General features: G+C 39.3%; 1 protein-coding gene across 1 annotated transcript in view; it reads right to left on the reverse strand.

Annotated features, from left to right (window-relative positions):
* The window catches only part of LOC118110443 (kelch domain-containing protein 8B), a 134,886-nt gene that overhangs the window by 8,698 nt on the left and 112,029 nt on the right, over positions 1-14,159 (reverse strand). The gene's annotated exons all lie outside the window — the stretch shown is intronic.

Raw genomic sequence — 14,159 nt, forward strand, 5'->3', positions numbered from 1 at the left:
CCTCCCATCAGCAACCTGTCCTCTAAAAGAGAAATAACATCTCACCTCCTGGGCAGGTGTGCACACACACATGTAGGCGTAGCTTCAGGAGTAGAGACAACTTATTAACTCAGTCACACAAACACACACACAGTGCACTAATATACATGTAAACACGCACAAATGCAAAGAATCCAAGCTAACACCTCCTACAGTGATGAAGAATTCTCATGACTCAACTCCCCCTGCTGCCATAAACCCACTACAATGTTCTTTTTATATCTATAAGTTATTGTTATTGCACAGTATGTGGTAAACTGTAGGTAACAGCAGCTGATTTACAAATAACTGCAATTGAAAATGTTATCCAGTACACACTGTTTTAAAATCTACACAAAAGTTCAACCAAAATTTGAAGTCAGTGGTTTACTGTGATGGACAGTGAAGGGACACACTACCTTCTATAGGTCTGAATTTATATAGCTTTTCTAGTCTTGATGACTCAAAGTGCTTTACACTAATACAGTGCAGCACTTTCTCTATGAGAAAGGCAGATAAGGGGTCCAGAATCTTGCCCAAGGACACTTCGGCATGCGAAATGGGGAAGCTGGGATTGAAACCGCCGACCTTCTATTTAGAGGATGACCGCTCTAACCCCTGAGCCACAGATACTGCCGAGCCCCTTGGTGCAGCTGGATAGCATCACAGTCCTGTAGCCTTTAAATCTTGGAAGGCCTTAGGGCACTGCTGAGATTTATCATAGCACTTCTGTAACTTTGTTGTACCCGTGATGGTCACTGCAGCTGAACCAAATATCTCTTTTCTTTATTTCACACATTTTTCTTCCAAGTCAAAAACCGGGCACCTGCATGAGCCACAATGCAATCATTTTTTATTCATTTCATGTCGCCTACATTACTGTGTTTTAGTAACTGCTCCACAAACTCCACAGGCTGACACCAACAGGAGAGAAAGAAAATGACAAAGACCTAAAAATCCAAAGACCGTATTCAGGAAAGACGCTTTAATATATCGACCACATGTTGGGTGTCACCAAGGATTCAACTTGCTCCTCAGCTCAGCTCTGATCTTCCTTCTTCTTCCTCTGTCTCTCTTTCCCTCCCCCTCAGCTTCTCTTCTCCACCTCAGGTGCTATCCTCTCTGACATTACACATGCCAGCAATAAATTGTTGCCGTTTCCATGGAGACCTACATCACAGCAAGTCCCCAAATGATATGGACTGGTGAGTGTGTGTGTGTGTGTGTGTGTGTGTGTGTAGTCATGAGTGTGTAGTCATGAGTGTGTCTTCATAAAACATGAGGAGCCGAGGCCTGAGCAGCACCAGATTGCTTTGAAAAGTCCGACTTCACTTTGTTCTTTCAACAAAATGATCCCCCCCCCTTCATCCTCTTTAATTCCATCCATTATCTCCTCACATTATTTGGTCTTTGGCGTCATTAAGTCCTATTTCTGGCCTCATCTTTCTTCTTCTTAGTTTTTTTTCCTCTTGTTTCCTTATCAATTTTTTTTCTAAGAAACATTTTTCTTTCTACTTTATAAGACTTAAACCTTTTCATCTCCTTTCACCTCAGCTCTTCTTTCTCCTTAACCCTTCTCTATTCGACTCTCCCTCTCATGTTGGCTTCACTTTTTCCTCTTTGATGTCTCTCATGTTAAATTGTCTTCCTGGCTTCTGCTCCTCTCACCTCTCCAACTCGCTACCTCTGTTGCATTGTTCTTTGTCTCACCACATGTAGACTAGAAAACAACCTCAGAGTTTACAAACTGAAACAGGACCAGCAGCATTTAATAAGTCTCCAGGATCAAAAACTCAAGGAGTAATGTGGACACCAGTGTATTTTAAAACTAAAACGTATTGATGTGGAATGTGGATGTAATCACAGTGCAATGACCAAACAAGATCATTTGCCATGTCTGTTTGAAGCTTGCTATCCTCGCCTGCAGTCTGATTTACAACTTTATATACACTATACTATAGTAGACTACACTACACTATACTATACTGCTATCTATAGAGATAGTACAACCTTTAATTAGTAGTTGTAGTAGTAAACAGACCTGAGGAAACTGAAATGTAGAGGACCAGACTATCTCCACATAGACTATTTATGACTATATAGACATATTTATGACTATACTATACTACTATCTATAGAAAGCTGCTTAGTTGTAGTAGTAAAGCTAGGAACAGACATTACGGAAAATAAAACCTAGAGCACCAGTCTATTTGCACATAAACTATTTATGACTATAAAGACATGTTCTTTGCCATCTTTAGATATTCAACATAGATGAAAGAGTCAGAGGATCATCAAAGTAATTCAAATCCATTCTGATGGTTCCATGACCCTCTTGTACCAAAATTCTGACAAGACAGGAATCATTTAAGTACATGATCCACCGTCAAAGAGACTCAAGGTTTCGTACAGCTTTTCTCAACCCGTCACTGATCAGCAGCAGCTACAGCAGCTCGATTGGTCTTTAACCTAAATTCACTCACACTACAGCGCTCCTCCGCTCCCTTCACTGGTTACCAGTGGCTGCCCGCATCCGCTTCAAGTCACTAGTACTTGTGTAGCATGCTGTGAATGGATCGAGTCCAGTCTACATCCAGGACATGGTCAAACCTTACACCCCAGCCCGTCCACTCCGCTCTGCATCGGCCAATCGGCTTGCTGCTTCCTGACTGCAAGCTAAACACTCAACAAAATCACGACTGTTTGCTGTCCTGGCTCCTAAATGGTGGAACGAACTCCCCATTGACATCAGGACATCGTCCGCCGCAGACTAAAGACACATCTTTTCCGACTACACCCTGGTTAAAAGGTTATTTCTCATAACATTTGTCAACTCTGGTGTTTATACAAAAAATGTATAAATACAAAAAAACATTGTTTAGTTTAGTTGCACTTAGATATTGCACTTCCATGTAGCACTTGTAGTTTTGGCTTTTTTCTAATGTATGTAATGTACTTATTGTAAGTCGCTTTGGATAAAAGTGTCAGCTAAATGATGTGTAATGTAATGATCAAATGCTCAATGAGCTTAAGAGACAGTTTTTCAAATACATACTGTGACATAATGAATAGCATCAATGCTCTCAACCCTAATAGTGATGTATTTCTGAAAGAGACGGCTCTGTTTTCATTTGTTCGATTGTATGATTCAAATACTGAGGATTTGAGGCATGAACTATTTCAGTTCACCCGAATCTTAGAAGGAAAATACAGACGGGGATGCAGAGACCCTCTGGTACTGTAGCGCTGGTTCTGTTCATTGAGCCATTCAAAGAAGTGTGTTTTGAGCTCTTCAGACTCTGCAAAATAGAAGTCGCGATCCCAGTGAGTAGTGCTTCTTGTGAGCGGAGTTTTTCTACACTGAAGCTGGTGAAAACTTACCTCAGGTCCACCATAGCTGATGAGAGATAAAGCAATATGGGTGTACTAAGTATCGAGTCTAGGAGGGCAAAGGCTTCGAATTATGACTCATTTGTTGTCTATGTGAAATTCTACAAAGGAAAATACAGATTAGGATGCAGAGACCATCTAGTACAGTGAAGCTTGTTCCGTTCGTAGAGCCTTATAAAGAAGTGTTGCAGCAAAGAATGTGCTGTAACTTGAGCTGAAGCTAACAGGAATGTGTTTTATTTTTGTACTTTAATAAACTGTAATAAATACCAACCAAAGTATTATATGTTGGGTTTTTTGGTGCACTTTTACCTTATATAGGCTACTGAACTAAACATTTTTGAAAGCTTGAACACTGTCTTTGTCTCTTTTGTCCCGGGTTGAATGAGCCCCTCTGACAAAAGAACTGGCCCCAGCCTGGCCCCCTCAGTTAAATTGGTCTAGAACCACCACTGCAAACTGTTTTACAATATACTGTCACCTTTTTATTGTCTTTGTGCTGGACGTTGTGTGAAGATGTTTTTATAAACAGTCTATGGTGCAGAGTGAATTTAGAAAACTATGTGTTCATCGTACCTGGTTTATCCGCAATACAAGATTTTGTAGTCAATGCTTTTTGTAAAATTAAACTAAATTTGTTTTATTACTGTTGACGTGTGAAGTTTGTGTATAAGTTTGAATCATTTACTGAACTGTAGTTATTTTCTCATACATTATTATTTGGGCTATTTTAGAGGTCTCTTAAGCAATGTTCGCCGGTTTATTCAATTTGTATTCATATTGAAGGTGTCGTGTGTCCACATATTTTACATATGTACAATGCCAGTTAACATCATCTAAATTGTTACAGAGCGGCCCACTTTCAGGAGCTAAACAGACAGCAGACCCTAATGCCGAGAAATGAATGCATAATCAAATTCAGCACAGGCATGTGGATACTAAGGGAAGGTCGACTGCTAACATGAGGAATGAGCTCCCAGTTGACATCCGGACAGCAGAAAGTCTACACATCTTCTGCCGCAAACTAAAAACACACCTCTTCCGACTATACCTTGAATACAAAATTTTAAACTAACAATTTAGTAGCACTTAAATGGCACTTACTTATAGCACTTTGTAGTTTTGCTTTTTTGAAGAAATTGTACTTTCTCTATTCTTGTTGTTCTGGGTTTGTACCCTCATGCTTGAATGCACTTATTGTAAGTCGCTTTGGATAAAAGCGTCAGCTAAATGTAATGTAATAATTAGCCAAACTTGGCAAATCATTACCTGGACTGGGGCATGCCTGCAGGCATGCCCCAGTCTCATTTGTCCTTCCACTGCTTCATGATGTAATGTAGTATTGCACTGTTGATTCACTTAGCCCCTCCATGCAAACTCTCTCATTTTGTCACTCTCACAAACACACTGACGATGGACCCATCTATCATAGTCAGACAGGCCATCGAGTATCGGGTAAATCCAACCGATCAGTGATTTTCACAGTCTTTCTCTTACATCCTCGACTGTTTCCACGAGTGTTGCTCAGCCCCGCCCATCCTGAAGCTTACAAGTGTTTATTTCTGTTCACCTCTCTCTGACCTGCTGTTGCTTCTATCAGGCAGCGAGACAAGAGCCCGGCGCTTCATTATAAACTGGAGCCACAACAAACCTGTAGCCGAGCTCATGGCTGTGTTTGATCTGTGCTGTGAACAGTGTCACTACATGGCCTTTTTTTAGCACTAATTCTTGACCTCCTCGCTCACACTGCACCTATCAGGGGTTTAGAGCAGATCAGGTGTTTAGTCCCTGCTGGCAGATGCTTGTGTATGTATAGTCAGAGATTGACCTCTGGACAGTCGCAGACAAGCTACAGCTCAGGGAAGCTGTGCTGCTGCAGGAGTCTCGCAAAAGGTTGATTTCCTGAACACTGGATTAATCACAGCTTTCATCACATGGTTACTTAAGGACTGTCTGATTGATCTCACCTCTGATTTGCACAAATACTTATTAATTCAACTCAGAAGAAGCCTCAGAAGAATCCTTCCTCTGTGCAGGAGAGGGGTTGAGAACCTATTTCTGATGCACCTTGTTGTCATTACAGGTAGCTCACTGGAATTTTGACAGTAATTCATTTCTACATAAATGCTCTTATCTGTCTGTCCGTCTCGTCTGTCTCTGTTGTATTTGACTGAAGGTGGGGCTCAGTTTATCCTCACACAGGAGGATGTCAGAGAGGCTGTGGATCACATAACATCACGCGAAGCAAAAATACAAACACTTAAAAAGACAAATACTTAAAAAAAATGTTAAGGTCCAAAAGACTGAATATGAATGAAGACCAATTAAAAAGCTGATAGCTGATGCATTTTGGTCAACGTGGTCCTGCCCAAACTTGATTGGTCAAACTAGAAATGAAAAATCTGAATGTCCCAAAATATAGTTGCTCGCCTGCAAATTCTGATGCGAAATATATTTTAGACAGATTACCAGCATCTACCAGCCCCCACCATTATGTGTTTAATATATAATGCTTGTTTGGCTAATTACAAATTAGTAAGAACACATCTAATTTCCGTCATATCATAAAGTTCTTTTGGATGTTCTGGTTTATTGATTTCTTTTAAATGTGGTGATATCTGCACAAACACGGTCAGAACCCAAAACTCCACTGATGCAGCCTTGATATATATACAGCATTAACTGTATGTTAACAGTAAAATATGAAACTTAACTTCAGAGAATGCAATATGGCAGCAATGAAGGTTAGGTTTAATGCTAGAGCATAATCTATCTCCAAAAATGATGAAATCTTCTGTTCTAAACGGTATGGACAGATCAGAACCAACAATGAATCATCACAGAGTTCACTGAGGTGAGACTCAGCGGGATTGTGATGGAGCACGTTTGTTAGCTGCCCTGTTGACCAGCTGCTCTCACCTGGCCTGCTGGGATGCACTTCACTGGAAATGTCGGACAAAATATTCAAGAACAATAAGATCTGGTGTCCACAAAGTGAAGAGTGGTGTATACCAAAGAGTTATTGTGTTTTATTGTTACTAATGCTGACGATTCACCAAAAATGTGCATTATCTACAGCTGTTTGTGAACAGGTCTGGTGACTTGGACTGTCTCTAGACTTATGAACCAGTTTTAGACCTAAAATACTTTGTCAATTACCCTAAGACAAGAAACATTATTTAAGCACTGACACATAACTGAGTCTTGAGGGTTTTTCTAACTCGGTCAAGGCTAGGTAAAGATGTTTTGTGAATATGGATGAATATGGTAATGTACCTTGACCCACAATGTTTTTAATTGTAAATCATATCTTTAGTGTTTCAAAAGCACAGCACTGTGTTATCCACAGAAACTTTAGCAACCTCTGTTATCAACAACAACTTAATACTGAGTGGCAGACTGGATCACTAATTATACAAAGATACAAAGCCTGTCAAAATGGAAGAGATTTACCTATTTAACCTTCATGTGCTTGAGTGTTTTTTGATGTTTTTGATGTCCTCTTACATTTTACACAAACCTACTGAAGTGCAAACTAGAAATCGAGCGAAACAAAGCAGCTTTAAAAGTTGTGTAATAAGGTCGTGACATCGCTTGGCCTTGTGATGTGAAGCACAGTATTAGCAACAAGAATAAAAAGTGCTTATGAGAGAAAAACACAGTGTATTTTTCTTTCTAGAGATCTACAAATCAGAATAATTCATCTGTATCTGTCGACAACAAACTGCAAGAATAACAGCATCAACATGCAGCAGTGACTCACTAAGCAGAGACAAGTCATTCTGCCTGTTCAAGGTATTTTTCATGATTTAAAGGAAGCTTCATTGAACTCTTTTCATGCCTTTTCATCATAACTGTAAATTTACTAAGCTTTAATTTAAGTTAACCTTCATTTATTCAAGTCTCGCTTAAGAAAGCTCAGAGGTTAAATAGATAAAAAGTTCTGTGCACTTGTAAAAAACAGCTCAGCGCGGAGGATACTTTCAAGCATATTCCCACGAGTAGTTTTAAACAAAGTGCAGTCAACCGAAGGAGAGACCATCCTTTTTAGCAGAGACCAGTTCTCTTCAGTGGGCTTTCACACATTTTTTCCCAAAGATACTTGTTGAACCTGCCCCAGTTTCTTCTGTGGATTTTTGCTGCCTCTGTGTTTTCTGTCGCTTCACGTGATCCCTGATGTGACTATGGTTGTATATGTTGGCAAGTTGTTTCATGCTGTCATTTAAAATATCATCAAGAAGAACTATCTATCTATCTACTACTAGCAATCTGCATATCAACGATGACCAGTGGTGAGTGTCCGCAATAATGAATTGAATTACACTGTTGTAACTGTGGTAAATGGTGTAAAGATGGGAGCTACAGATACATTTATCTGCACAATGTAGAGTAGATAGTCTAGTAAAATATATGATTTTTTTTCAGTTGTATAAAAATCAAATCTGAATTTGTTGTTTTTCGAGCAACATGTTCATTTAAGTTTTGTAGGCAACCTGGTAGCACAGTATTTGGGATGCTTTAGTGCAGTAAATAGAGTTGAACACATACACATACAAGATGGTATTGTCTACATTGAGATATACATTTTTAATGTAGAGTTAATGACTGTGGACCAAATACTGATCCTTGTAGGACACCTTTATCAACCCTATAGTAATATGATTTTAAACAGTCAGCCTGTTTCAGAGGAGTTAAGCGTATACAAGGAGTAGGAAACAATTTGCTATTTAAATTGAAACATACTGCATTATATAGTACTTTTCTTGTCTTCACAACCACTCAAAGCACTTTACACTACAAGGTACATTCATCTGTTCACATACACATTCATACAGTGCTTCCATATGCGGTGCTTGTGTGAGTGTGTGTGTGTCTGTGTGTGTGCAACTACATTACAGATGCTATTTGATCTCTGCAGATGTATTTTCATCTTTTATTTCCCAAGTCAAAAGGCAGAAGGTTTGAAATGTGCCATAAACAGCTATGACTCACAAGCCCCCAAATACCCCCATGGATTAGATGGAAAGAGTCACAGCTGACACACAAACAGAGCACAATATATCTACCTCTTTCCCTTTTACTCCCCCTCAATGTGTCATTTTCACGTTAGCCAACACGGACACGCACATCCATTTCATCCCGGTACCTCATTCAATACTCTCTTTCCTTTCTCTCTGTGGTCTGCTGAATTTCTAACTGACTCTTTCAACAGGATAGAACTGGTGTTTTCTCACTCACTCACTCACACACACACACACACACACACACACACACACACACACACACACACACACACACACACACACACACACACACACACACACACACACACACACATATGTCAGTCTGCATTATTGACTATCACTCTGAGGTCTGCACAGAGAGAAGTGGCTTAAGTGAATAAGGCCTATATGGGAATGTGTTAAAAAAAACAATCTAACGACGAGGTATTAATTAATTTGAAACAAATTATAGCAAAATTCTTTACCAGTCTCTACCACATTGGTGATGTAACTGAGTGTGCTTTGAATAACTAGAGTGAAGGTTGAGATAACTGTGAGCCTCTACTTCATGTATTAAACATTTAGGCTTGTATCCTTCAGGTTTCTGCCTTTCTGGTCGGATGTTTTGTATTTAAACATCACAGAAGAGGATAAACATGATGGATGTGACCTCTAGGGGGCTGTGGCTGCCCTTAACGTATGTGCAGAGACAACTCTTCATACTTTGTGCCACAAAACATCAAAAGTACAATTAAACACACTGCAGTACCAGTGTAAAAGCTGCTGATTTCAGAAAAGGTCTCATATTATTCTGCAATATCTCAAAATTGAAGCAGTATTGATTTGAAGATGACAATTGAGAGGGAGAAGCTAAATAATTTCCCATTTAATACGGGGTGTTAACACCAGTTTGCAAGTGTATGTGTGTGTGTGTGTGTGTCATCGTGCTGATGCGTGTAGATGCAGAGAATAGAGTCAATATCTGCTTAACAAGCATGTCTTCAAGGAAAGCTGACCTCAGATTAATTTGTAGAATTGCTCATTCTCTCTTCATGCCAGTGTGTTTACTTTAACAATGCAGCTCAGTCGAGGAGAAAATTGAAAGTTAATGGACATCCAATTCGTGTGTGTGTGTGTGTGTGTCAATGTTCGTAATAAATCAGAGCTGTGCTGTTGAGTTGCTGTGAGTGAAGTCTGTGATTACTTGCAGTTCAGCATAAGGAAATATTTACATGTCCAATACTTAGTAGAGACATGGTTTTGATTTACCTGGGCAACATGATGCAATATCATCGCCCTGCAGAGCCGGACAGCCCCTGCCCATCCCCCGTTCTAGACGTACACATGTGCAAGGTTCCAAACGTGTAAAAATGGAAGTATAACTAATGGTAAGCTCTGAATGTAAATGAATATAGTGTAATTTAACAAATTACTTTATTATTATTTATAGTTTAGGAGTAAGGCTCATGTTTTCTAAGTTAGCTTTGTTAATAAACAGTACCTTAATGTGTGTGTGTTTACATTTTGTATTGTCCAGACTTGCTGCATAATATATTTAAAATGTGTTGCTGTTTTTAAAGAGACACCAGAGGTTGTTGCACTCCTCTGTCTTTTGCTGACTATGCCAGCACAATGGTAAAGGGTAATTGATACAGTACATACATTTAAGTTGAAACTCTATTGCACTTTTTAAAGCAACTTATAATTGAAAATTATTTTCAATTATATGCCTTTTGGAGATCAGTTCATATCCTTGTACTCACTTTAATATTCACAGTAACAGAAAGTTTGATCGGGGTGCCCAAACCTTTGATAGACATTGTAATTTTCTCTAACATATGCTTTTTCCTCAAAGAAGGGGTTAAGGTTGATATTGTGTGTATTATCCTAGTCATTTTTTTTTTTTTCATAGTGAAACAGAAAACTTTGCTGACAGGGTGGAGAGGAGATTAAAACAAGAAGAGTACCAGCCATTACGAAAGTGCCCGAGGATGGAGCAGAGGCAGCAGGTAACTTATGATTGCATACATGCAGGGGGTGTCCCCAACATGTAAAGGTACAATCATAAAGTGCCCTTTCATGTGATATTGGTTTAAGTCATTTGTAAATCCACCAATAAACATGCACAGCCATAAACAATCATTGAATCAAAAACTATTTTTGCAACTCTAGCATTTCCTAACCCTCCTTATCTACACTCACACCAATAAACTACATTAAACTGAATTAATACAAGTTTATGAAATTCATGTGTCCTGCAACGCCATGCCACTAAGGGAAGGAAACTGAACATCTAGTATTTGTATTATTTCAGCACTCTATGATAGACAAATAAATGGACTGGTAGCATATCAGTGAACAGCTTTAAGCAGCACTCTGTTTCTCCACTCAGATTTTCCATTGCTGTGGGCAAAGGTCAAACAAAAGCTCTTCAAGTTTCCTACTTTATACACAAGTTGAGTATAAAGTTAAAAAAAAAAATATATAGTGTTAATATCCGCATATATGTGTGTAAGCAAACAGCTGTTTAAGATTTATGTTCATTATATAGGCATACGGCTGTTTTAACTTAATAAATGTATATATTGATACATAATTAATAATTCATCAATAATAAATAAATAAATATCCATGAACTTTTTATAGAAGACAAAAACATGTATATATAGATATTTATAATGTTGGCAGCCTTGGTAGAGTTTGGTATGTGAAACTGGTGGTGCGTGCGTATTCTACTATTTTACATTTTCCATCTCTGGTTTAAAGGGACAATCCATTTCACATATGAGGATCAATTTATTTTTCATTAGGATTACTCGGCCTGTGAAAACATTTGCAAAATGCCTCATCTGACTTTGGAGACAGTGTTCTAAAGTCAGAAATAAATAGACATTTTACAATGAGAATTTACAAATGGAGTCGGAGACATGGGTGTTAACCAGGAGCAGGAGACTGTCGACATAAAACTACATCCTGTGAAGCAAAGGTCACGTGACCAATGCTGGTAGCTGAGCAGGTGCTGCTGCTACCGAGTTAATCTGCGAGCACTTTTACAGCCAGTAGATCTCTATCTGCCGTGCAAACTGTTGAATGTTATCTTACTCAACAGACTGGGTGTGCATTTGCCAAAGTATGCTATTTTAAAAGGTGGTCCAATTGAGAAACTGCAACTTTTAGACAGAACTGCTGACTTAAAATGAAGGCCTAAGATCAGGGGAGTAATGGGGGTAAACGCAAGTAAACACCGTTTACATACCTTTTTTTAAAACAAAATAGCGTTTACGCACCTTTTATGGTGGTTTACTCACTTGTTACTGTGCGATTTTTCAAGGTTTGAGTCAAATTCAGTACCATTGTTTACTGAGCATTATATGACAGTTCAGAGCACAACCTCCCCTTGCCCCCGCCCCTTCTCACTGTTGCCTGGCACCTGACCCCTGCTCTCTCGTCTCCTGAGCGTACAGCCCTCGCTGCTTGCACACTCTCAAAGTCCAGTCTCTCTTACAAACTGAGCAAGATTCTGTGGGTCCTCCCTGTATGAACGGTTCCATGTGATGCAGCAGCTCATCAGAACGGGAAACAGACATATGATGAACTTTTCATCTTTTCCCTAACGGTATCGAAATGATAGTAAGAAATGAAACGAGTGCATGTACAATCAGATGGTTGGGGAAAGCTGGAAACTTCTCAACAAAATCTCATTAAATATTTAGTGCAGAAGTATTTAAACTCACAGCGACAGGGATAAAGATCCTTCACTTTTTCAAACATCCAGCAAAAAAACACAGCTAACATTACAGACTGCAAATGGTAAATGGTGGTTGTATTTTTATCAGTTATTAAAGGGGACATAGCATGCCCATTTTACCACAAGTTGATATGGTTCCTTGGGGTCTTAATGAAATGTCTGTAACATACTTTGGTCAAAATACCACAAGGATCATTTCAAACAGCACCCTTTTTACCCTGTATAAAACAGCCCTCCACAGAGTGACCTGTTTTGAGTGCCTGTTCCTTTAAATGCTAATGAGCCAGCTCCCCCCTCCCCCCTCTCCTCCCCATGATTTTAAACGATATAAATGACATATTTTATATGATATAAATGATCAAATATGCATCCCATACTTTGTATTTCCCTTGTTGTCCTGGAGTTTTAATTTTCCCAATCACATAATTAAATGTCCCCCTCTGTCCATCCACTACAAGCAAGCACAAGCAAGCAGACAGAGAAGAAAGAGGTGGGGGGCTATGAAGACCATCATTTACCCCCGAACCCCGACATTCAACGGGTCAAAACAAGCGGAGAAAGCAGAATCGCGGGCTGACCTTATATATACAGTCTATGGGGCTGACCAGCGGAGAAATGCTCGTCCCGTGTGAACAGCCAGGCGGCTGCGCGCTTGAGAACGGCGCTGCGCTGCCTCGCAGCCTCGCTGCCTCCGGTGTAAACCCGGCGTAACGAGTGTGGGGGGATGAGGTGGGGGGTGGGCCAAGGCCATGTAGGGAGACTTCCAGTGCCTTGTTATGACACAAAACCCAGGAAGCTCAATCGAGTCACTCAAGCATGACGTTTCTGACTTTGAGGAACTATAACAAAACGCGCGAGTGTTTTTTTCCCAGAGTTTTTGGGTTGGTAGACATGCCAGATACCCACATTAACGTGTAGAAGCACTAACAAAGTGGAATTTGCATGCTATGTCCCCTTTAAGATTAACAACATGCCTGTGTGAAGTACGATGAGCTCAATCAGGCTTAATTTGTAAAACGTTATTAGCTGGATTGATCTAGGCTAACAATGTGAATCGTATGCTTTAAACATTTCAAACTTAATTTCCAATAATGCTGGCTGGACATTAACTTGGCCATTTTTACAATGAATGCACCCTGTGTATTTTGTTATGTGTTATTACACATGCATTCAATAAAAAGTACAATATTTGCCTCTGAGATCCAATGCAGTAGATGTATAAAGTAACATGAAATTGCAATACTCAGGTAAAGTAGTCCCTCAAATTTGTAAACAGTAAATTAGTAAATGTACTTAGTCAACTTCCATCATTGTTTAGCCCACACAAGTACAAACAAACAATAACAATAAAATGCTAATTTCTTGGTCTATATGATTCATTTTCAGTTGTTCTAGTCTTCTAGTCTATATATAGTCTTGTATATGGGAGACTGAAGTTAATCCACCTTTGTAATCATGAGTTTAGAGACCAGCCCGAAAATGATGGTTCACCCACCTTTAGTTTTTACCACTACAGCACTGCTTAAGATGGATGAAAAATCTTATGTTATGAGAACTGTGAAAAATATTCAAAGGGATCCTTAAATGTTGTTTTCAAAAAGTTATGTTTGCATGATCAGTAACTTAGCTTGCATCAGATCTGTTCCGCTAAAGTTTTTTTTTGCATTGCTGAAATAAAGTAAGTTATGAAAGTAAATAACAAAAAAATACAACAGGTTGATTGACAGCTTTGTCTCTAATTGTCACTGCTGACTCATCTTCCCAAGGCCATTGGTCTGATGTCGCAGGTCACAGGGGTTTGTGAGAAAGGTCTTGGTAGCCGAGCGTAGAAGCTAGAAAGCTAATGTCACCGGAAGTGTTGGTGTTTGAGTTTCATTTTAGAAAAGGTTCAAATGAATAGATTTAAGTACTAATTGGTTATTGACATTTGTTCTCTTATGACTGTGTCGTTGAGCTAAGCCCTATCATCATCATTTTTCAACCTGACCCAGGGAAACACA

This window comes from Hippoglossus stenolepis, chromosome 6, assembly GCF_022539355.2.
Source record: "Hippoglossus stenolepis isolate QCI-W04-F060 chromosome 6, HSTE1.2, whole genome shotgun sequence".
In the NCBI taxonomy this organism is placed as follows: Eukaryota; Metazoa; Chordata; class Actinopteri; order Pleuronectiformes; family Pleuronectidae; genus Hippoglossus; species Hippoglossus stenolepis.